Genomic DNA, 24,072 nt, shown 5'->3' with positions numbered 1-24,072 from the left:
GCTGCACAGGGTGATAATAGCGACAGCAGTGATACTCCCACAACAGGGTAGCCGTGTGGGCCATGAGCCCATGGAGGTGTTTTATTTTCCCAGGATCCACGCAGGTGGGTTCTGGTGTGCATCCTGTCCTCGGACCTCCTGGGTGGCCTCCCCAACCCCCCCGGGCCCATCAATGGCCATTTTTGATTGTTTCTTATTTTTATTTTTATTGTTATTTCTTTTATTCCCTATTTTTTTGGGACGATTTGTTGGCTTCCGTGCTTCCTGTGGGCATACGCTGCATTGTGGCTGGGCACATGCAGGCTTGTAATGTATTTGGTTCAGATGCTTGGGTTTGAGTCACACACACCCCTCCTGCTTCCCGTTTCCATGGGCTTGCAAAGGGTGTGCCCAAGTGACAGTGAATTACACAGTGACGTTGGACTCCCATGAGCTGTGTGGGCAGTCTGTAGTCAATACTGTGTATACATTCCTAGTGCATATTGCTGTTGTGTTGTACACTGCATGTTGCATTGATGTGTAACTCATCTTCTGTGTCTACCTCCCAATTTGCAGGTCCCTTCCTCATGTCTACACAAGGACCTCTAGTCTGGAGATGGGGTCCATGTTGGCAGCAGTGCACCTACAACTCTACATGGCGCCAACACTGCACAGTTGGTAGTGGTGGGAGTGCAGGCATTTCCAGGTGGTGAGACTACTAATATGTAACATTTGTGATGTCATGTTAATGGTACTACGTGCTCAAGTATGTTGTTGGTCCGGCATTGCTGTGAGCATTTCAGGTGTTGCAGGTTTCTAATAGGGACACTGTACATAGTGAGACTAGTGTCATGTTGTGGGGATTACTTTGTTTACCTGCAATTAGCATGACATGGCACGGTGTGTCGTGTGGCGGTGCTGGGGTTGTGTTGGCTGACATGGCACTGTCCTCTTGTTGCATTTTGCAAGTGGGTAATCATTTTAGCTGCTTGAATGTGTAACTTCACAAAACTGCATTGGTGGTGTCTGTGTGGGTAGGGATGCACACATTGTGACACTTCCAGGTGAACAATCTCAGGCTGATATGGTATTCACGGTTCATTCTCCAGACATTCAGGATCAGTGTCAGGTTGAGTCATCATTGATTGTCAGATGGAATGTGCCAGGGCAGTGTGCACTCCACAGGGGTGTGATTTCTATGTGAAGTAATTAGCCACTAGCTGTGTACGGGCTGCCTCCCCCGTGCCCTTTCCCCTCCCATGCGCAGCGGCTGTGCATGTGGTTGGGGATGTGGGGCCACCACCATGTCCACGGCCAGGCCCCGGCGTGTTGCAACGTTGTGCAGGACACATGCTGCCACTATGATCCTGCACACTACTGGGGGAGCGTATAACAGCTGCCCACCAGAACGGTCAAGGGAGCGAAAGCGTGACTTTAGCACTCCGAATGTGCGCTCCACTATGCCCCGGGTCGTAATGTGGGCTGTGTTATATCTTACCTCGGGTGGCGTGGTGGGGTTCCGAATTGGCGTCATCATGTGGGGGCTGAGAGGGTAGGCACTGTCCCCTGTGGAGGTGGTGATTGGTATCATTGGTGGGGTTGTGACCTTGCTCAGTATCCAACATGCATGCATGTGCAGTGGCATACATACTCACCAAGCAGCCATGTATCGCCATGCCGCCCAGCTTCTAGGTCCCGGCTTAGGGTGGACATTCGGTAAATGAAGCTGTCGTGGGTGGAGCCGCGATAGTTGGCATATACTGAGGTGATGATTCCCTTGGCATTACATGCTACCTGCACGTTGATGGAATGCCAGTGCTTGCGGTTCCTATAGATGTGCTCAGATGCCCTGGGGGGACGTAGAGCCACATGGGTGCAGTCGATGGCACCTAGCACTTTGGGGAATCGTGCCACACCGTAAAAATCCAGGGCGGCAGCATGCCTTTCTGCAGGTGTTCTGGGCAGGTATATGTGCCTGCGGACTGATGGGCGTGCAGTCATGATGTTCAAGACCTGGTGTAGGCAGCGTGACTGGGTGGCCTGTGACACCCCACCCACTATGGCACTTGTCAGCTGAAATGATCCAGTGGCTAAGAAGTGCAGTACATTGAGGACCTTCTCCAGGGGGCTGAGTGCTTGGGAGCACAGGGTGGGTGATGTGAGGTCATCCTCCCACTCACTCACCAGGTCCAGTATAATGTGTGGTGGAAACCTGTACCTCCCATACACCTGGTCATCAGGCATCCCGAAAAGGCTGGTTCTCGGTGTGAATATTCTGGCCCTGACTATCCTCCTCCTCCTCCTTTGGTAGCCCACTGCCACTGCTGCTAGGAACGGTATGTTCATCCTGGCGTCTGAGCTTGTTATTGTTAAAGTGTGCAAATTTATGCTTTGCGCGTGTTCTAGGCGAGCGTGTGACCCGCGCACCCCTGGAATCCAGTTCCCAGTCCAATAGCGTGTGGAAATTCACACGCACCACGGGATACAGCGTGTGACCCGCGCACCCCTGGAATCCAGTTCCCAGTCCAATAGCGTGTGGAAATTCACACGCACCAAGGGATACAGGTTCGCTGACGTACTTGCGTGTGTAAGTGCCCGCGCACCCATTAAATACACGTACATAGGCCAATCGCGTGTACGCGCACTTTTGTCCAATTACACGCGATGACACTCTGACGTGCAGTATTTCCACGTGTGCCCCGTCATCACGTGCTGAGTGGGGAACACCCGTGCGGGTCACGTCACAGACGCGCTTACGCGCTGAGGGACTCTGGTCCAATAGAATCGCGTATGCGTGCTGACGCGCTTACGCGCTAAGGGCCTTTCCTCGGATTTCACGCTGACGTGCAGGATTTTCACGTGCCAAATCACTCCGTATCAAGCTGGCCACGCGAAAACACACGGAAGACCACGCTCCTGCCCAGAAGGCCGAGTTACTGCCCCCCAGTGCCCCGAGCAGCCTCCCACGTGCCATCTGCTGCTGCCTGCCTGCCTGCCTGCCTGCTGCCACCGTGCCCTGCCATTTGGTGCCTGCACATCAGCCATCTGCAGGGGTCCAGTTGCTGTGTCCACCCCTGCTGGAACTGAAGACTCCCGACTGGGATTACATCGCTCCACAGCCCAGCCCCAGGACCCAGTTGCCCACCCACACCTGCCTCTGGGGTTGCCATGTCGGGCACTTCCACATCTGGCACCAGTGGCAACCCCAGGCCAGAGGGGCAGAGGGGCACCAGCTTCACTGCCACCGAAGTTGGTGTCCTGGTGGAGCATGTCCTGGGGCAGTATGATGCCCTCTTTGGATCGTCCCGCGCCAGCAAGGAAGGACGGCAGAGGATCTGGGCCGACTGTGTGGTTGCCATCAACGCAGAGGGGGTGGCAACCCGCGACGTCCTGAAGATCAAGAAGCGCTGGGAGGACTTGAGGTCCAGGACCCTTGTGAAGGCCCGGCGCCTCGTGGAGGGGGGCCGGGGCCGCATGAGTTCCATCCAGATGAGGGTCCTGGAATGCGTACGCCCAGCGCTCCACGCCCAGATCCTTGAGAGGGAGGCCCGTCTGGAGTTGAGCGGTAAGTGTCCAAGCATTACTGTGTGAGACAGGGCATGTTGCGGTGTGCTGGTTCTATGATACTTGCCTGTATGTGTGCCATAGGCCATGTATGCATGTATGTGTGCAGGGACATCATGGTAATGCATGTGCGACCAGTGATGTGTGACCCACATGGTTGTTGAATGTGTTCAAATGCCGCATGGGGAGCCCTATGCAGATTTTGAACATGAGAGCATGCCAGTCTCTGTACCTGGACATGGGTGGGGGTGAGGGATGGGTGCTGATGCCAGGTACATATATGGTAGCCATGTCTGTGTGCCTGACCTGCGTGTCTGTGACTTGTGCATGCCATGGATGCATGACACATGTGTGTGACAATGCACAGATTCAGTGAAGCAGCCAAATTACCCTTGTATCCGCTGTGTTTGGTGTGTTTGGGGCCAGATGGATGTGACTGAGGTGAAGTGTGTGCATGTGATAGGCATGAGCCATGATGCATGTGAGTTACATATCATTGAATGTTTCAAGAGTCCATTGGACATGAATGGAAATGTCCATGGCATGCACCATGCCTGTTACTGTGTGTGTTTTGCCTGGACTGACCCATGTGTTGTGGAGGGACATGATGGAAGTGTACTTTGACAGTGGTGCTCATCTGCTATTGCTTCCTGTCTAGGGGACCATTGTACAGTGCCCTGATGCTTGTGTTCTTTGTCTCCCTCTACGCAGCGGCTAGTGAAGAAGAGGGCGGAGACGGCGCTGTGGAGCAAGGCGGCGGGGATGCCCCCACGGCTGCAGCGGAAGGGGTGGGTGAGCCCCCACAGGGGCCTGCTACGGTGGGAGACGGTGAGGAGCCATCCAGGTTGGTGGTTTGCACAGAGGAGGAGGAGGCCGCCACTGGGGCACACATGGGGCCTGGTGGGGGCATCCCTGCTGGTGCAAGTGGTGCAGTCCAGGGCCAGGGGCAGGAGGCAGCACAGGTCACCGTGGAGGGGCCTGTGCATGTCGCTGTCCCTGACCCTGTGAGTGCACCACCATGCACCAGCAGGGATGCCCCGTCCCAGGCCCGTCCGCAGGTAGAGGGGATGTCCATGTCACCTGACTCCCCTCCACCTGCGGACGTGGGAACCCCTGGCCGTGCGGAGAAGGTCCTGATTGGGGTCGCGATGCGCACGGCTGTGATTCGTGATGCCGTGCGTGCTTCCCGGGAGGAGCACGCACGTCATCACGAAGTGCACCGTGCCGACGTGGCCCAATTGGGATCGGCCATGTTCGGGGGTTTCCTGCATGTGATGGCCAATGTGGCGGCCCTCTCCTCCTCTGTGCAGGCTATCCACCAGTCGTTCTCCTTGCCGTCTTCCAGCCCAGATGCCACCAGGGCACCCTGTGGACCTGCCCCGACCAATGCAGCCAGCTCGGTGGGGATCCCATCCCTGCCACAGTTGGGAGTCGGAGGTCCAGCAGGGGTGGACAACACAGCAACTGGACCCCAGCAGATGGAAGATGTGACAGCATCATCAGGCAGGGCACGTGCACGACGGCGTCGGTGGTTTCCATCAGCCTGGATGCCGTTGTGCTGGCAGAGGCAGTGGCGTCGGAGGCAGCAGCGGGCTCGACGTGGGAGGCATCATGGCTCGGGGCCATGAAGATCAGAGGGGCAGGCATCGGCCGGAGGGCAGGGCAACCCTGGGATGGTGGTGTCTTCCGTGTGGGAGCAGTTGGTCCAGCGGATAGGTGCGGAGCGGCAGCGGGCGGAAGAGGAGCGGCTCGCCATGGTCAGGGCGGAGTTCTCCATGCGTCGGGCGTTGAGGCGGGCTGACTGCCTAGAGGAAGCTCGCAGGGAGTTTGAGCTGAACATGGGGTTATCCCTGCGAGACCTCGGGGCCAGGACAGAGTCCCGCCTCCAGGACATCGACATGGAGTTCGATGATGCCCTGGCCAGCAACATCAACAAGTGAGCCGCAGGACTTGCCCGCTGCCTTTGTATATAGTTATATAGTTAGCTAGTGTTAGGTTTCCTTTATTTGTTTTTATTATTTTGGACCGCTCGGACAATGGCTACTTTTTTGTATATATTTTTTTCATTAGGTAGTAGTAGGTTTCCTTTATGGTGTTGGGCTCATGGACCCTGGTACATTCCTGTATTTAGTTTGTTTTTTGAAGGAACATTTTCTTTTTTTCATTATTGTGTTCACCATGTGGAAATGGTTTTTCATTCTTTTGCTTCTACTTGATATTGCTTTGGTCAACATTTGTTTTTGTATTCCTTTTTCGTTTTTTGATTTTTACTTTGGTTCTCCAACATGGACCATTTATTTTGTTATCCACATAGTTGTATGTTTGATTTGTTTACTTATTTTTAATCTTTAATACATTTTTTATTTTTACTTCCACTTGTGTTATTTTGTCTTTGGTTTCATACATGTCATGATATGGGTTTTGACATTCACTTGCAGCCATTGTGTATGTGTGTGTGACGGACATGTGTTCATTTACATACTTGCCATTGGGGTTGTGTCATGTAATTGCATTCACTATGTGGGTGGATGCAATCCTTGCCTGGGTGTTTGTGCTGGGTATGCTGCCCATTACTGCCATGATTGTGTATCGTCAGGACCTGGGGGCAGGGGGACATGGGTGGGGGCCTGGTGGAGGCTGCCCCTGGTGACTGGGGGGTGGGGGTGTGGGAGACATGAGTGGGGGCCTGGTGGAGGGTGCCCCTGGTGACTGGGGGGGTGGGGGTGATAGGGGACATGAGTGGGGGCCTGGTGGAGGGTGCCCCTGCACTGCTGGGGGGTGGGGGTGGTGGGAGACATGAGTGGGGGCCTGGTGGAGGGTGCCCCTGGTGACTGGGGGGGTGGGGGTGATAGGGGACATGAGTGGGGGCCTGGTGGAGGGTGCCCCTGCACTGCTGGGGGGTGGGGGTGGTGGGAGACATGAGTGGGGGCCTGGTGGAGGGTGCCCCTGGTGGCGGGGGGGTGGGGGTGATAGGGGACATGAGTGGGGGCCTGGTGGAGGCTGCCCCTGCACTGCTGGGGGGTGGGGGTGGTGGGAGACATGAGTGGGGGCCTGGTGGAGGGTGCCCCTGGTGACTGGGGGGTGGGGGTGGTGGGAGACATGAGTGGGGGCCTGGTGGAGGGTGCCCCTGGTGACTGGGGGGGTGGGGGTGATAGGGGACATGAGTGGGGGCCTGGTGGAGGGTGCCCCTGCACTGCTGGGGGGTGGGGGTGGTGGGAGACATGAGTGGGGGCCTGGTGGAGGGTGCCACTGGTGGCGGGGGGTGGGGGTGATAGGGGACATGAGTGGGTGCCTGGTGGAGGCTGCCCCTGCACTGCTGGGGGGTGGGGGTGGTGGGAGACATGGGTGGGGGCCTGGTGGAGGCTGCCCCTGCACTGCTGGGGGGTGGGGGTGGTGGGAGACATGAGTGGGGGCCTGGTGGAGGCTGCCCCTGGTGACTGGGGGGGTGGGGGTGGTGGGAGACATGAGTGGGGGCCTGGTGGAGGGTGCCCCTGGTGGCGGGGGGGTGGGGGTGATAGGGGACATGAGTGGGTGCCTGGTGGAGGCTGCCCCTGCACTGCTGGGGGGTGGGGGTGGTGGGAGACATGGGTGGGGGCCTGGTGGAGGCTGCCCCTGCACTGCTGGGGGGTGGGGGTGGTGGGAGACATGAGTGGGGGCCTGGTGGAGGCTGCCCCTGGTGACTGGGGGGTGGGGGTGGTGGGAGACATGAGTGGGGGCCTGGTGGAGGGTGCCCCTGGTGGCGGGGGGGTGGGGGTGATAGGGGACATGAGTGGGTGCCTGGTGGAGGCTGCCCCTGCACTGCTGGGGGGTGGGGGTGGTGGGAGACATGGGTGGGGGCCTGGTGGAGGCTGCCCCTGCACTGCTGGGGGGTGGGGGTGGTGGGAGACATGAGTGGGGGCCTGGTGGAGGGTGCCCCTGGTGGCGGGGGGGTGGGGGTGATAGGGGACATGAGTGGGTGCCTGGTGGAGGCTGCCCCTGCAGTGCTGGGGGGTGGGGGTGGTGGGAGACATGGGTGGGGGCCTGGTGGAGGCTGCCCCTGCACTGCTGGGGGGTGGGGGTGGTGGGAGACATGAGTGGGGGCCTGGTGGAGGGTGCCCCTGGTGACTGGGGGGGTGGGGGTGATAGGGGACATGAGTGGGGGCCTGGTGGAGGCTTCCCCCGGTGGCGGGGGGGTGGGGGTGATAGGGGACATGAGTGGGGGCCTGGTGGAGGGTGCCCCTGCACTGCTGGGGGGTGGGGGTGGTGGGAGACATGAGTGGGGGCCTGGTGGAGGGTGCCCCTGGTGACGGGGGGGTGGGGGTGATAGGGGACATGAGTGGGGGCCTGGTGGAGGCTGCCCCTGCACTGCTGGGGGGTGGGGGTGGTGGGAGACATGAGTGGGGGCCTGGTGGAGGGTGCCCCTGGTGGCGGGGGGGTGGGGGTGATAGGGGACATGAGTGGGGGCCTGGTGGAGGCTGCCCCTGCACTGCTGGGGGGTGGGGGTGGTGGGAGACATGAGTGGGGGCCTGGTGGAGGGTGCCCCTGGTGGCGGGGGGGTGGAGGTGATAGGGGACATGAGTGGGTGCCTGGTGGAAGCTGCCCCTGCACTGCTGGGGGGTGGGGGTGGTGGGAGACATGGGTGGGGGCCTGGTGGAGGCTGCCCCTGCACTGCTGGGGGGTGGGGGTGGTGGGAGACATGGGTGGGGGCCTGGTGGAGGCTGCCCCTGCACTGCTGGGGGGTGGGGGTGGTGGGAGACATGAGTGGGGGCCTGGTGGAGGCTGCCCCTTCACTGCTGGGGGTGGGGGTGGTGGGAGACATGAGTGGGGGCCTGGTGGAGGGTGCCCCTGGTGACTGGGGGGGTGGGGGTGGTGGGAGACATGAGTGGGGGCCTGGTGGAGGGTGCCCCTGGTGACTGGGGGGGTGGGGGTGATAGGGGACATGAGTGGGGGCCTGGTGGAGCGTGCCCCTGCACTGCTGGGGGGTGGGGGTGGTGGGAGACATGAGTGGGGGCCTGGTGGAGGGTGCTCCTGGTGGCGGGGGGGTGGGGGTGATAGGGGACATGAGTGGGGGCCTGGTGGAGGCTGCCCCTGCACTGCTGGGGGGTGGGGGTGGTGGGAGACATGAGTGGGGGCCTGGTGGAGGGTGCCCCTGGTGACTGGGGGGGGTGGGGGTGGTGGGAGACATGAGTGGGGGCCTGGTGGAGGGTGCCCCTGGTGACTGGGGGGGTGGGGGTGATAGGGGACATGAGTGGGGGCCTGGTGGAGGGTGCCCCTGCACTGCTGGGGGGTGGGGGTGGTGGGAGACATGAGTGGGGGCCTGGTGGAGGGTGCCCCTGGTGGCGGGGGGTGGGGGTGATAGGGGACATGAGTGGGTGCCTGGTGGAGGCTGCCCCTGCACTGCTGGGGGGTGGGGGTGGTGGTAGACATGGGTGGGGGCCTGGTGGAGGCTGCCCCTGCACTGCTGGGGGGTGGGGGTGGTGGGAGACATGAGTGGGGGCCTGGTGGAGGCTGCCCCTGGTGACTGGGGGGGGTGGGGGTGGTGGGAGACATGAGTGGGGGCCCGGTGGAGGGTGCCCCTGGTGGCGGTGGGGTGGGGGTGATAGGGGACATGAGTGGGTGCCTGGTGGAGGCTGCCCCTGCACTGCTGGGGGGTGGGGGTGGTGGGAGACATGGGTGGGGGCCTGGTGGAGGCTGCCCCTGCACTGCTGGGGGTGGGGGTGGGGGTGGTGGGAGACATGAGTGGGGGCCTGGTGGAGGCTGCCCCTGGTGACTGGGGGGGTGGGGGTGGTGGGAGACATGAGTGGGGGCCTGGTGGAGGGTGCCCCTGGATGGTGGGGGGTGGGGGTGGTGGGAGACATGAGCAGGTGTGCAGGGTAGTCCCCTGTTTTGTGGGCTGCCTGCAGGGGCCGTGGAGGGTGTACAGGGAACACCTGTGAGGAACCACCCAGCCTAATCGCGTGTGTAACTTCCCACGCACCCCTGTAATACACGTACCAAGCCAAATCGCGTGTGATAATTCCCGCGCACCCCTGAAATACACGCGCACAGGCTATTCGCGTGTGGAAATTCCTGCGCACCCCTGAAATACACGTACCCTGCTGTAATCGCGTGTGGGACTTCCCGCGCACCCCTGAAATACACGCGCCCAGGCTATTCGCGTGTGGAAATTCCCGCGCACCCCTGAAATACACGTACCCTGCTGTAATCGCGTGTGGGACTTCCCGCGCGCCCCTGAAATACACGCGCCCAGGCTATTCACGTGTGGAAATTCCCGCGCACCCCTGAAATACACGCGCCCAGGCTATTCGCGTGTGGAACTTCCCGCGCACCCCTGAAATACACGCGCCCAGGCTATTCGCGTGTGGAACTTCCCGCGCACCCCTGAAATACACGCGCCCAGGCTATTCGCGTGTGGAAATTCCCGCGCACCCCTGAAATACACGTACCCTGCTGTAATCGTGTGTGGGACTTCCCGCGCACCCCTGAAATACACGCGCCAAAGGCTATTCGCGTGTGGAACTTCCCGCGCACCCCTGAAATACACGCGCCCAGGCTATTCGCGTGTGGAACTTCCCGCGCACCCCTGAAATACACGCGCCCAGGCTATTCGCGTGTGGAACTTCCCGCGCACCCCTGAAATACACCTACCCTGATGGAATTGCGTGTGAAACTTCCCGCGCACCCTTGAAATACACGCGCCCAGGCTATTCGCGTGTGGAACTTCCCGCGCACCCCTGAAATACACCTACCCTGATGGAATCGCGTGTGGAACTTCCCGCGCACCCCTGAAATACACGCGCCCAGTATATTCGCGTGTGGAACTTCCCGCGCACCCCTGAAATACACGTACCCTGGCTAATCGCGTGAAAAACTTCATGCGAACCCCTGAAATACACGTAGCCCGCTCCCCCAGGCCCGATCGCGTGAAAAACTTCACGCGAACCCCTGAAATACACGTAGCCCGCTCCCCCAGGCCCGATCGCGTGAGAAACTTCACGCGAACCCCTGTAATACACGTAGCCCGCTCCCCCAGGCCCGATCGCGTGAAAAACTTCACGCGAACCCCTGTAATACACGTAGCCCGCTCCCCCAGGCCCGATCGCGTGAGAAACTTCACGCGAACCCCTGTAATACACGTAGCCCGCTCCCCCAGGCCCGATCGCGTGTAAAACTTCACGCGAACCCCTGTAATACACGTAGCCCGCTCCCCCAGGCCCGATCGCGTGAAAAACTTCACGCGAACCCCTGTAATACACGTAGCCCGCTCCCCCAGGCCCGATCGCGTGAAAAACTTCACGCAAACCCCTGAAATACACGTAGCCCACTCCCCCAGGCCCGATCGCGTGAAGTTGTACCCTGCTGAAATCGCGTGTGAGACTTCCTGCGCACCCCGGTATACACGCACACATATTTTTTGTCAGCGGGTGTCCGTGTTTGTGGGTACCCCTTTGCACGTCATTTGTCCTGGAGGGCCACAGTATAGGACATTCATCATGGCAGTATATAGGTGCTATTTGTTGGCGCACCTTTTGGCGCACATTTCTTACAGCCGCAGAGACGCTACCGCCTGCTTTCTTGTGGCGGTCGTGTTTGTGCCTGTGCGCTGGTTTGAGCGTGCGCTTTTTTGCCCTATTCTATTCCATGAATACGTGTTGTAGGCGAGCGTGTGGGCGTTCCGCGCACTTGTGCCCTGTACTTCCCCCGTGACGCCCACGTTTTTGCAAGTTGTTCCCCATTCCGAGTGTTACGCCCGTGTTCCGCCTACTTTTCTTGCGTGCGCCGCGCTATGTGCGAATTTCGCTGTGGCCTGTGCGATTTTCGCTGTGACCTGGCGCACGCTGTTAGATGGCCTGTGCGCCAACGTGCGCGGCGCACTTTTTTATCGCACATCCGCTGGTTTTCTCGCGCACGGCCTTCCATGAATCGACGTGCGCTGCTTTTCGTGCGATTTTCGCACTTGCACTGCGATTTTCGCTATTCCACTGCGATTCGCACGTTTTTGCCCACTTGCGCCGCGCTAATTATTCCATGAATCGGCCTTAGAGTTTCTCTAACTAATATGCAACCATCCATTGACACTTTTTGACATTAGCTCATTATCTTTTTGTCTTTATTCTTTTTGTGTGTCTCTTTTGTTAACTCACTATCTATTCAATATCATAATGGAAATGACTCGATCACGCATGACCACATTTTGATGCCTAATGGTAATGTACCTTTTTAGTTTACAACACACGCTTATTTGAATTTTGTTGGATTTCACATCCATTGATTGATGTTCTTCCTTGTTGTTTGGATTATATGATTGTTATATTATGCACTTGTTTATAAATTTGATTATCTAAAATAGATTTGATTATAAGGCAATTGAAAATCAGATGTTAACAGGGCCTGACGAAGGGTTCATTACCCGAAATGCATAGGCCCTTAATGTGACATTATTTTCAGCCTCAGAATTTTGAAAGCACCTCAGGAAGGTTGCAAGCTTATGAAGAAAATAAGCCACAAAATTAAGAAAACCCTTTAAAACCTATTGAATACAAGCTATATATTTCTACATACTTAACTAAACCACTTTTTAGTGGTTAACCGGTGTGCAGCCCACACCGCTGGCCACACGGCCAAGGTCTTCTTTTTCCATCACTTCCTGTGATGTCATCAGAGTTCAAGGGTTGTGTGATGTCATGTTCGCTGCCCCTGGCATTTTGGTGAAATGATGTCCCTGCTCCAGGGGCTGTCAGGTAAATACGGGGGAAACCCACGGCTGCCTTAAAATATTAATAATCGGACCATAATGGTTACACTTCAACCTGCCAACTGCCATATTTATTTACACCTAGCAACGGGAAGCACTTCCCCAAACCGCTCAAACTAAGCCCTAACTTGACCTTCGCTTCAGCAACTTTCAGGCAGCCTCGATAGCAGACAACATGAGGAACAGCCACTCTTCACTATCTCAAAGACACTGCACACCACTTATTTTGAGCAACTCTCAACTTCTTACAATAACACGCATTAAATTAGGTGTCAGTAATTACTGTAAAAGGTAATCTGAAGATTGTACAATGTTTTTCTTTTTTTCTGATACATTTTGTTTCCAGCAGTGAGGGGAAGCGTATGTAAACAACTTCAGCTTGCGGATCCCCAGACGGGGTGAGAAATGGCCACCACTGATGGCCATCCATTCACCCATGTGCAAGTTGAACATGAACCTCCTCTGCAATATACACAAGTGTCAGGTAGCTGCATGATACACTCGTGTGCCCTTTCCATTCTAAACATGAGTCTGCAAAGGAATGAGGAAACATTTAAAATAATGCAATGGTACCTTCATTATGCAATACAACTACAAACATCATTGACGCTCCAAAAATGGAAATTCAATGTAAAAAGTCCGCACAAAGGGATGGCAGAAACAGCCATCATCATTGTAGTTTGTGGAGTAAATGTTATTCATTGCCCAGACGGGGACCATTATGTTCAAATGTACACACAAAGGGCCTGATTTACAAACATGTTAAACGTGTTTGTAAATCAGGCCCAATACATCTCCTCTGTGCAATATTTCTCATGTGCAGTATGTAGAGAAAAATGCTGCAACCACTTACGCATGGAGGAGGGCATTTACACCGGATTGCCTTGGAGTCTGCCTTTTAGCAGCTACTAGAACGAGGGGAACAGAGACGTTTTTATGGGAGGGCAAAAGGGGCACTTGCCCAGGGCCCCCACCTTGGAGGGGGCCCCACAAGGCTAGCTGATCTGAAGAATGAAGATTCCATTGTTCACCAGTCTTCGGAAAGTGCATTCTGCTTGATCAATTCATCATGCATTGCTTTCTGTGTTCACTGTGGTATACATAGTTTGTGTGTTCCTTATGGCACAACTCTGTAGCATTATTTCCTTCCTGTGGGAATTATGTTGATCATGTGCAATAAGCAATGGTGCAATAAATATTGGTACAGCCACAATGGTTCAGAAGTTAACCCAGTGTGTGAAGCACCCATTGCAGAGATATGTGTTCATGTGCAAAATTAGAATATCACATTCCAGCAAGGCTGGCTGAGCCTTTCCTACGTCTGAAGTTTATAAAACTGCCTGCATATGTACTTGGTTTTGCAGAATGGCAAAATCTGCTATTATCAGCAATGTACCTGTACCAGATAGGGGTTGCTATAGAAACTAACATGTCATCCATACGGTGAAGGTCTAGAAAATGGTTTGTTCAGATGTGGTGTTATAAAACCTAGGCAATCGCCTCCAATGATGGAATAAATTGTTAGTCCAAGAGATGAATAAGTATCCAAATTCAAGACTATGGAACAACAGCGTCCATGTTTGTATCCTGGATTTGCCAGCAGATGATACAGTGATCCTGGTCAAATCATCTAATATATCTTACATTGCTTTGCTGTCTTCTGTGAGGTTTGCCTTCTTGCATGCTGCTGGTATCGTTTAGCACATTACTTGATCTTTCTTCTTATGTAGGCCATTTGGGTGGAAGGGTTGGTAGATGAAAGAGAGCGGACCATATGTTGCAGGCCTCAGGCAGGCATATTTTAAGGTCTGCTTATTTGACACAAAAAACGGTTTGCTTTTTCGTAAAAGTCAAAGGTCTTTATGCATGTTTATAAATGAAAATGTCACAAGCCATTGTTTTGGAAGTATTTAAAGCTTTAAAATACAAAAGACAAACCCAGATTAAATGTGTTGAATCACATCAATTTGGTATGCTGGTTCTTATATACTTCCCTTGATGATGTAGAGAATGAAGCTAGAATCATTCCCTTTTTGCATAACACCCTTCAATAATATGTTGTTTAAAAATGGTCATGCTTGGTAATGTGATTTGTGTACTTTCCAATTTGATTGTTTTAGTTCATGGTAAGAACTGGAACAGAAAGTGTTCAAATGCAGACATTGGACAGTTGGCATAAATCCCAGCTTCAACCCTTAACCAATGTGTGATCCTGGGTATCTCATTTAATCTTGTATTGCCCAACCTCTCAATATTACCAGTACCTAAACTTTTCAAAATTGTAAGCCCTTCCGAGTGATTTCCTTCTCATGGTATGATCTTCATATAAGACTTTTTCATGGTTTAACTGTGTTAATATATCGCACACCACAGGCATTTGTTCCTTTGATATCTAATGGCAACACTATTTGAAAACCATATCCCACTTCTAATCTCAGTCTTTCTGGATAAAGACACCTTCCAGGTAGCTTCTAATCTGCCTCCACTATCCATGCCACGGTATGTGTAGTGTTCTCCTTCCTTCCAATTGGTCTCCTCTATCTCTGCATGAGCGCCTTTGCATTCTGTGAGGCAGATAATGGAAGTTCTCTGTCTATTAATGGTTACATGCACCTTTTACATATGGTCCTGCATTAATGTTACATCTACCTTCCTGGATGTTATTGATAAAAAGGATCCTTATGTACTAGAACAGTATATAGACTGCTAATGTTGGTGTTCAAATGTTACTTGTTTATCATTCTGCAAGAATGAAGAGGACAAGGGGACTTAAAGGGAGTAAACATGCTTATTATGCTACGAGACAGCATATAAAACGATAGGTTGTGAGCGTGACGGGTGGGGGGCACGACCAGTATTCTTGATCCCTTAATTCCTTTGGTTTGGTGGAGGGGGCCCAAAATATGTCTGTGCCCAGGGCCCCAAAAATGTTTAAGATGACCCTGGAAGGCACTCCATACAAACCCAATATATCAATGCAAGCATTACAAAGTCAAGCTGGCGTTAAGGGATGTGTTCAAGGTGTTACTCATGCTTTGCTTGCATGTGTATTGCGATTAGCTCGAGTAAAATGAGCCCCTCACTGTGATCCCAGAATCTGATTCGGCAGCGTACCTTTCAGCATTTCAAAACATACTGCTGGCCATTTTGCAAGCCACCAAGGTGGTAAAACAGATGTGAAAACCTTGCATAATAGCTTTATACAAAAGTGTAATGCAGGATTAAACAGTCCAGAGGAGTTTGCAACTTTTGGAAGATGGATCAGGAGCAGAAACAAAACCACTATTTCGCCCCCCCCAACCCCTGCATCTTCTCCACTCGTCAAAATTAAGAGCATTTACCCCAAAATCTGAATTTGATGCTGACATAAAAGCATTGGATTCCTGTGAGATCCACTAGTACCTGCTAGAATCTGTCAGATTGATTCTTTGGGCATTCTAAGTGCAGACCCAGGGACCGAACCTGTGTTGCTCCACATCGTCTTGCTTCCAAAGCAAGAGCCTTGCCCCTGAGCTATCCTCCCATTGGGATATGTGCGAAATGCCTCTCGCCATGCGTACATTGCGGGAGGCATTTACACTCGTTTGCAGAACTAAGAACAAATAATGCACGCATACCAGGGCCCAGCAGGATTTGCACCAAAGTTTTCACCTTGTAGTAAAAAGAAAACTGAATGAAGGGGACTGCCTAGTGCACATTGACACATACATTTGAGTGGAGCCCCTGGGGACCAATTCCGTTGGTGACAGTGCACAGTACAAATACCCTTAGCATTAACATACGTTGGCGGTTCCTTTCATGCACTTTGCACACAATTGAAAATCGACCCTTAGATGGAGATTTTGCCCCAAAAAGAGATTTTTTTATTTTTTTTTAAATCCTATTTTGACTCATCTTGCAGTTCTCTGTAATTATGGAATTTGTGAAAACTTGTCCGGTCACATCATTTTCCTCATTCGCACCTTGGAATGCAAAAGGGGAATGTAAAATGCTAGTGCAAATGAAGTAAACACCGCCTTCCAGGCACACATGGCAGGCAGTGATTGCAATGCATTCCTGTGGGATACACCTGCTTTTTGCTGATGTAAAAAGGAGATGCATTCCATACGAATCCACAGCATTTGCAGCAGCTTAAAAATGCATGCTGGCGTAGATGCTGAAGTATTTGTATGGTGGAGAGGAAGGGTATGATATGACCCTCCTCTTACACATTGGGCCTCATTACGAGGTGGGCGCAAAGGGATACCGGGCACCATTGAGGACATCAGTGCCGGTAATCCCTTTGTGCCCTTTTCCGAGGTCCCTTAGCGGGTCCCGCAATGGCCGCCTGGTTTCACCAGGCGCCCTTAGCGGGAGCTACAAAGGGACCAGGGAGCAAATAAGGGTGCCGCAAATTGCCGTACCGTTATTAGCTCCCTCCCATTCCCATTGAGCCCTACAGGCCCTATAGGGGCTCAAATGGGAATGGGGATTGCCTTTTTCAATGGGGACTTACCGGTCCCTCCAAGGTCGGAATGGACCGGTAAGTCCCCATTGAACCAGGTCGGAGTCAGTAACGGTATTGGAGGCAGCCATGGTGCTAATAGCTAATAGCACCATGGCTGCCTCCAAACTCGGAATGAGGCCCAATATTGTTTTTACTCATTTCATTTTACGTTACGCCCCAGGAGCAAGGTGAGCACATCTGACTTGCTTTTGACTAAATTACATTGGAGGCAGGAGTGCTATTTATTTTAAATTTAAAATGTCATAATTTGCAGATGAAACATGGTGAGCGACCCTCTATAATACTAGAAAGGCTGGTATATTCCCAGGTAACGGTTTCCCCCCCTCTTGCCCATGGTTGAAGCATGTTGCATGCAGCCCTCTGAGACGCAGGGGCCTGCTTTGTTTGACTTCCGTAGAGCCAGTAACCCACTCGGCAGCATGAGTTTTGATTTCCTGGATGTTTTTTTTCACCCCAACGTGTCTGTTATAATTGATATGCCTGGTGCTCTCCGGCTGTGCCTGAACCTACACAGGACACATCTGATCATTAAATCCATGCACACCTGATGAGAGGGGGGCTGTAGGTCACGGAACATTAGCAGCTTCATGTGGGCAGCAGCGGCAGTGCAAAAAGGCTCAGCAGTAGAAAGAGGCAATTAGACGTTTACTGCGTTGCCTCCGGGCCAAGGAAACGTTCCCCAGCTTCTGTTCGTAAACACCTGCTGCTCAACATGGCTCCGTAAACAACACTCGTTTAAAAGCTGCTCTACCCCATACTTAAAATGGCAAAGGTGGGAGAACAGCACCCAGACACCTCAGGAGAGGGAGCGACTGTATGTGTGTGTGTGTGTGTGTGTGTGTTGGTGATATCATATGCATTCAAAATGTTGAGGTCATGCGGTTTAGAAATATCATACATTGGGGTTCACCCACATGCGGGGACGTCTATTCGCCAAAATGGCAGAGGTATTGGAAATTACATCACGAAAATGATGACATCAAAGGAAGTGGTGACATGTGAGTCACATGATGTGGCCTTTTACCGTAATGACATCACAAGAAATAACATGACACTATATTTGAACCTCGATGAACACACTGACAGGTGTAAAAAAGGTGCATTTATAAAAAGCGAAAGCTGACATGACTTTTTTAGATAGCAACCACATGTTAACTAGGCTGCTGCCTTGATATGGTATCCGGTGATTTCAGCTCTGCAAACAAACGTTGTTGTGCAAACGATATTTTGTCAGCCACTATGCAACACTTTCTCCACATATTCTGGGAGGGGAATGTGTTTATATAATTGCACCAGCACTAAAATATGTTGGCAAGGGTGTTTAGTTGGGTGTTTAGTGGCTCAAAACAAATATTGTTTACCCAACAATGTTTGTTTTCTGCGCTGAAATAACATGCGAAGTGTACGAAAAGAAGTAGTGGAACTGTGTTCCCTGCTAGCCTGCAGCCACTGACACCACGCCCCCTCCCACACACAATGCAAACCCCCAAACACATGCACCTGCTGTTTAAGGAAACGGTTGGTGCAGTGTACTGAAAGTGAACGTTTTAACTTCTTCCTACACTTTTATTTTAAAATGAAACGATTCCGGAATGGTTTCTTTTTCAAATAAAAGTATAGGAACAGTAAAACTTAATTTAAAAAAAAAGCAGAGGAGTACCACTTCTAACCACTCCCGCTCACTTCAACCAATGGACTTGGACCCAGTAGAACCAACATAGACCATGAGGACTACCATGCATATGTCATTACAGCCACATATGGCCGTTTACTGCCATTGTACCAAGTTTAGCTGCGCATGTCAAGACTAGTAATCATATGCAAAGTAAAGTCCCACATTCCCAGGTGCAGTCATGATAAATTATGCAAAATGTAGCCTCTCTTTAAGAATACTGTCGTCTTATGACTGTTATAGGGGGTCATTACAACCTGGGCACAAAGGGATACCGGGCACCGGTAACGACACCGGTGCCAGTAATCCCTTTGCGCCCTATTCCGAAGTCCCTTTGCGGGTCCTTCCTTAACGCCTGGTTTTAGCAGGCATTGAGGACGGGACCCGCAAAGGGATACCGGGGTCAATAACGGTACCGCAATTTGCGGTACCGTTATTGCCGCCTTCCCTCTTCCCATTGAGCCCTATGGGGGCTCAAATGGGAATGGGGAATGGCATTTCAAATGGGGATTTACAGGTCCTGCAAAGGGCGGAATGGACCGGTAAGTCCCCATACCACCACGTCGGTGGCGGTACCGGTATTGGTGCTAGTCATGGCGCTAATAGCGCCATGACTAGCCCCGACCTCGGATTGAGGGGTGTAGACTTACAGCACAGTCAAACCACAAGTTGCTTCTTTCATATGCAAAGTGCATGGTCAAAAGTCCAGTAATGCCACCCAATGTCAGTGAATGCTTCCCATGCCAGGTATGGTCTCCATATGCAAGAGAGGGCCTTTCATGTCTAATTGCTGGACTCATATGTCAGGTGCACCCTCAAATGCCCAAGTAATGACATTCCATGTCTTTTACGCATAGTATAGGGAACCTTACGTGCAGCCTCATGTGTGATTGATGCCATCATGTGCCAAGCTCGGTCTCAAACGATCCATAATCACCACATTGCTCCTTGTATGCATGGACACGTTACCACAGGTGCTATCTAGCCTTTAATGCCCCAGAAAACACAATCAATGCCTCATGCAAATGCTATGTTACTATATGTAATATACAGGCTCCTGCTTAGCTCCTGCCGACATATGTCAATGGAAGCCTCACATGCTAAGGAAACGCCACAAAGTTCCATGTGTGCATGGTATCCTTACCATCAATGGTCTGCAGCCTGTAGCTAAACAGATGTTTTGGCTTTTGACTCCCATGCATTGGACAAGTCATAAGAATAAAAGTGGGGGGACTCATCATCAAACGCCATGGGATGTGACGTGGCCAGAAATTAGCATATCAGTGTGAAATATGCGTATTTGATTACATTGGCTTTGCATAACCACTCACATTTCACAGGGCGAATGGCATTTGCCTTTCATAAAATCAACACACACACAAAACCAAAATATTTTCTTCTGATAGTGTTTTTGAAAACTTTAAAAGGTGTGCATGTTTTGAAATCCAAGAGCAAATACAAATGTTTTCCCTGGAACATGCAGTACTGAAATGGCACATTTCACATTTATTTGTTTATTATTTTTCATCAGGTTATATAGTGCAGTGGCGAAGAGTCCAGCCTGCAAACCTAATGACTGAGGTTTGAGAGGTCAGTTTTAATTCATAAATTAAAAATAAAGAGACATTCAATGCTTCTCATTTTATCTGAGGGGCAGGGGGGCTGAGTTCACCCGCTTGTACCCTTGACTTGAGCCCTGTTCCCATGACCCCTCGCAATTGACTAGGATGTATAAGGCTGGTGGGAGATGTAGTCTAAAACACCAGAAGGAGTAAAAGGGGCAGGCCACTAATGTGCAGCCCTCAACCCTCAAATGTCGAATGGAGGAAGACCAGAGCGAGAGAGACAGAGTATAGGAACAAGTGAAAACATGAGAAATAGGCTGTCACTTTAGGGGAGGAGGGAAGGTGTGAGGAGGGTGAGGGAGACTAATGGGGAAAGCCAGATAAAAAGGAGGAGGCAAGAGAGAGAGAAAGAAAGGGAGAGAGAGAGAGAGAGAGAGAGAGAGAGAGAGAGAGAGAGAGAAAGAGAGAGAGAGAGAGGACAGCTAGAGGGTGATACTGATGGCTGAGTGGAATGGTGGGGGCAATAGAAAACATGGGGGAAGAGAGTGTCCTCATTTCTTCGAAGTTACCTCTCGAGTAAGTTACATTTCCCACTCAACCCTTTAACCTACTCAACAAATAGATGCAAACCTCACAGAGACATTTTGAGTCAACTCGTTGTTTATCCACAAGACCTGTTTGCTCACAGGCTACCACACTGGCATATTAAATGAGCAAATGCATGTTGATTCAATAAATTATATGAAAGTGAAGTCCTTCTCTACACCCTCTAATCATTTCAGACATGGCTGCGCATGACGAGAATCACAGGCAGAGACACCTCCTGCAGATCCCTGGCAAAGCATATTTTTGTGGTGGGGGAAAACATGGGGGCCGAAGTCCTGAGGAGGCACCAGCATTTTAAATGGTACAAGCTTAGCCGTGGTAGGTGAAGATATTCAATGGAGGGGCATTAGTATTACACTGAATTAGCGTGAGAGACCAAGATGGGCTCTCACCAGCAACAGTTTCTAAAATAATAGGATGAAATGTTGAATTGTAATCTATAATGTGTTAGAAATATGGAGTAAAAAGTCATTAAGTTTACAATCCATGCTGAAGAGTAACTGATGGAGAACACCAACAAAGGTCGGATAAAAACAATATACCAGAGCATTTGAACATGCTTTCATAATGGTGTGCCCACAATATCTGCAAGAATTCCCTTTGTGAAAAACTTTAATGATTATGCCGTCAAAATATGCCAGCATAACCATTTTGAATCAAATGCTCACAATTTTTATCCATTTAATGACCCCAAACATAATCCAGAATCATAATTCTGAGAAAGCCCAGTTTGGTGGCCAAGAAGAGTAGAGGAGTAAAGAGTAGACTGTGTAAAAGTAGAGTGTGAAAAGAAACCTTGAGGAAAGCAGAGATAGGAAGGATTAGTACTCGGTTCCTTACTGTGTCGTGAATGCATGGACATACATTGGGCCTCATTACGACCCAGGCGCTAATGGGTTAACGGCGCCGTAAAAGGCTGCAGCACCGGTAACCTATTAGCTTCTAATTACGAGGTCCCTTTGCGGGACCGACCTTAACGGCTGGTGTAGACCAGCCGTTAAAGTAGGGACCCGCAAAGGGACCTTGGTGCTAATTACGGTGCTGCAATTTGCGGCACCGTACTTAATGCCTTCCCCATTCCCATTGAGCCCTACAGGGCAAAAATGGGAATGGGGAAGGGCCATGGAGGAAGGGGGAATTACCGCCCGCCAACCATGTAATGGTGTGGTAATTCCCCCTTTCTCCATGGCGGAGTCAGTAACTTACTGGCATGGACCATGGTGCTAATAGCACCGTGTTCTTCCGCCAGGGTCGTAATGAGGCCCATTGAATTGGTGTGTATAATAGGTGTAGGACTGTCTGGCCTAGGCTGCTCGATGTAAGGAGGCATAGCCTAATAGATTAAGCGTTGTATTCCAAGTTGTCCTATGTGCCTTAGGCTCAGAAGGACCTCTGGAAAAATACAGTGAGGGAAAATCTAAGACAACAGAGGGGCACGATTGGAACAGAGAGAACAAATATAGCAGTATGAAGAAAGCAGAATAAGTACCAGGCAGTGGCAAAGAGTCAAGTGGGCAGAGGCAAAAGACAAAAATAGTGGCAAAATCATGTTAGAACACACTTATAATGTAAATGACATATGAGGCACAGCCCAGTGGGGTAAAACAATTAGACAAGATGTACTGGTAGTGCATAGGAAGCAAATCACACTAGTGACCAGGCTGTTAAATCAAAGGAGCTGATTCACATTTGGTAGCACAATCACGGGCAGAAATGTTAGGCAGCCCCAGTGGTACCATCTCAATGGGAATGAAAAGAAACCGATAATATTGCAATAGCCAAGGGTCAACACACAACACACATCAAGAAGCACAATCACAGTGGGCATGTCGCACATGCGTCGCCAATGCATCATCTATTTGAAATACATTTGAAAGTGCAACAGAAAACCCTGTTTTCCGTATGCAAACTATTTCTAGGCTTTATAAAGCGCCAGTCACTTGTATGCAGAAGAAGCGCTAAGGCTAAAAGCAGGATGAGAGTGTCGTAAAATCATCATTGTAATTAAGACATGGGCACTCTCGGCTCTTAGTGTAACTGAGTTGGATGTTAATGAGCATTCCAAGCACAAATTGCCAAACCAATATCATTATAGCATGTCCACGCCCCCCAGCGCCAGGCCCACTGATACATTAAAAATATACAGATTTCAAATTAAATACGCTCCACATTGGTGACTTTCCCAGGCCTCAAGTCCTTTTCTAGACCAATATTCCTGCTGTGAAAAAAGTCTAACTGGCTACTTGCAACTGTTTTATCAATTACCTTCTTGGAGCTGCAATTCAGATAAATTGAAACGTTCGCTCATAATAATGCGCATGTAAATAGGTTATACATACTCAAACCTTTACATATAAACCTTGAGGGTGAATCTCATATAACGCAAATACAATTAGCAATAAGTCTGTTCTGATTGTCGTTTCAATAATCAAACCTAACGCTCACAAAAGGGTGCATGTACATAACAGTTTGGCCATATTTTAGTAGGCCCAGGGCAGACCAGACAGAGGGTATGTTTCAGTTGTCTGAAAGGTCACAGCTCACAGTAGACTTGACGTTTTTCTGACGCTCGCAGAAAATGCTAGATCATCTCACCAAGGGGAGACACCAAGAAGCCCAGAGTATATCTTTAATTGCTGCATTTGGTAAAGATTCTCAATGGAAGAGAACTGCAGCGGAATACCAGATGAAGTCCCACATGATAATTTGAAGGACATCAGGCTGGGTACCAAGAGCCAAGACAGCGAGTACAGTAGCAAAAGAGAATTAAATAGGAGAAAATTAGTTTCACCAACGATATCCTGCACAGTATTTTCTAACTAGAGGTGGCACGATGCAAGAGAAGAGATGGGGAGCAAACAGGCGCATAGAGGTGAGGGAAGAGGGGAACCAATCAGGGGACTGGGATACAGTGTTTCAGAGGCTGTAGTAATGCCCATGACCTTGCTGCTGTTCCCTCATAATTCTATTGGATAGATTTGGTGGGTTTCTGTGACTCGCGCTGTCTTAAATGAAGGGGTCCACTCCCATTGAGGGAATTATCAACTTTAACCATAGCGGATGCCAACCAAAGGCATGACAGAGTTTATGCCGATCAGCAGATAATATTGTAATTGAGAGGAGGGATGCTTGAGGATCATGACATCATGAAGGGGAGTTGAGGGTGATGTTCCAAGATTTTTTTTTCTCCAATCATGACATGTATGTATATGATCATACAGTGGCCCTGTGATGACCAAGCAATTATGTATTAGTACATCCCCAAAAATGTAACAATTGACATACAATGCTAATTTGGGATTTCTCTTGTAATAATATTGTAGCCCTTCTAGGAGGAGTTGAGAATGTATTATAGTTTAGGTCTACGGAGCAGTTTGTTCTCCTAATTGACTGTTCAATAAAGCTAGTAATTTGTGTTGCATTGTGTGTTCTTCTTTTGGATAAC

Source organism: Ambystoma mexicanum, chromosome 3p, assembly GCF_040938575.1.
Source record: "Ambystoma mexicanum isolate Mex_15411 chromosome 3p, UKY_AmexF1_1, whole genome shotgun sequence".
Taxonomy (NCBI): domain Eukaryota; kingdom Metazoa; phylum Chordata; class Amphibia; order Caudata; family Ambystomatidae; genus Ambystoma; species Ambystoma mexicanum.
Note: the sequence above shows the minus strand (reverse complement) of the source record.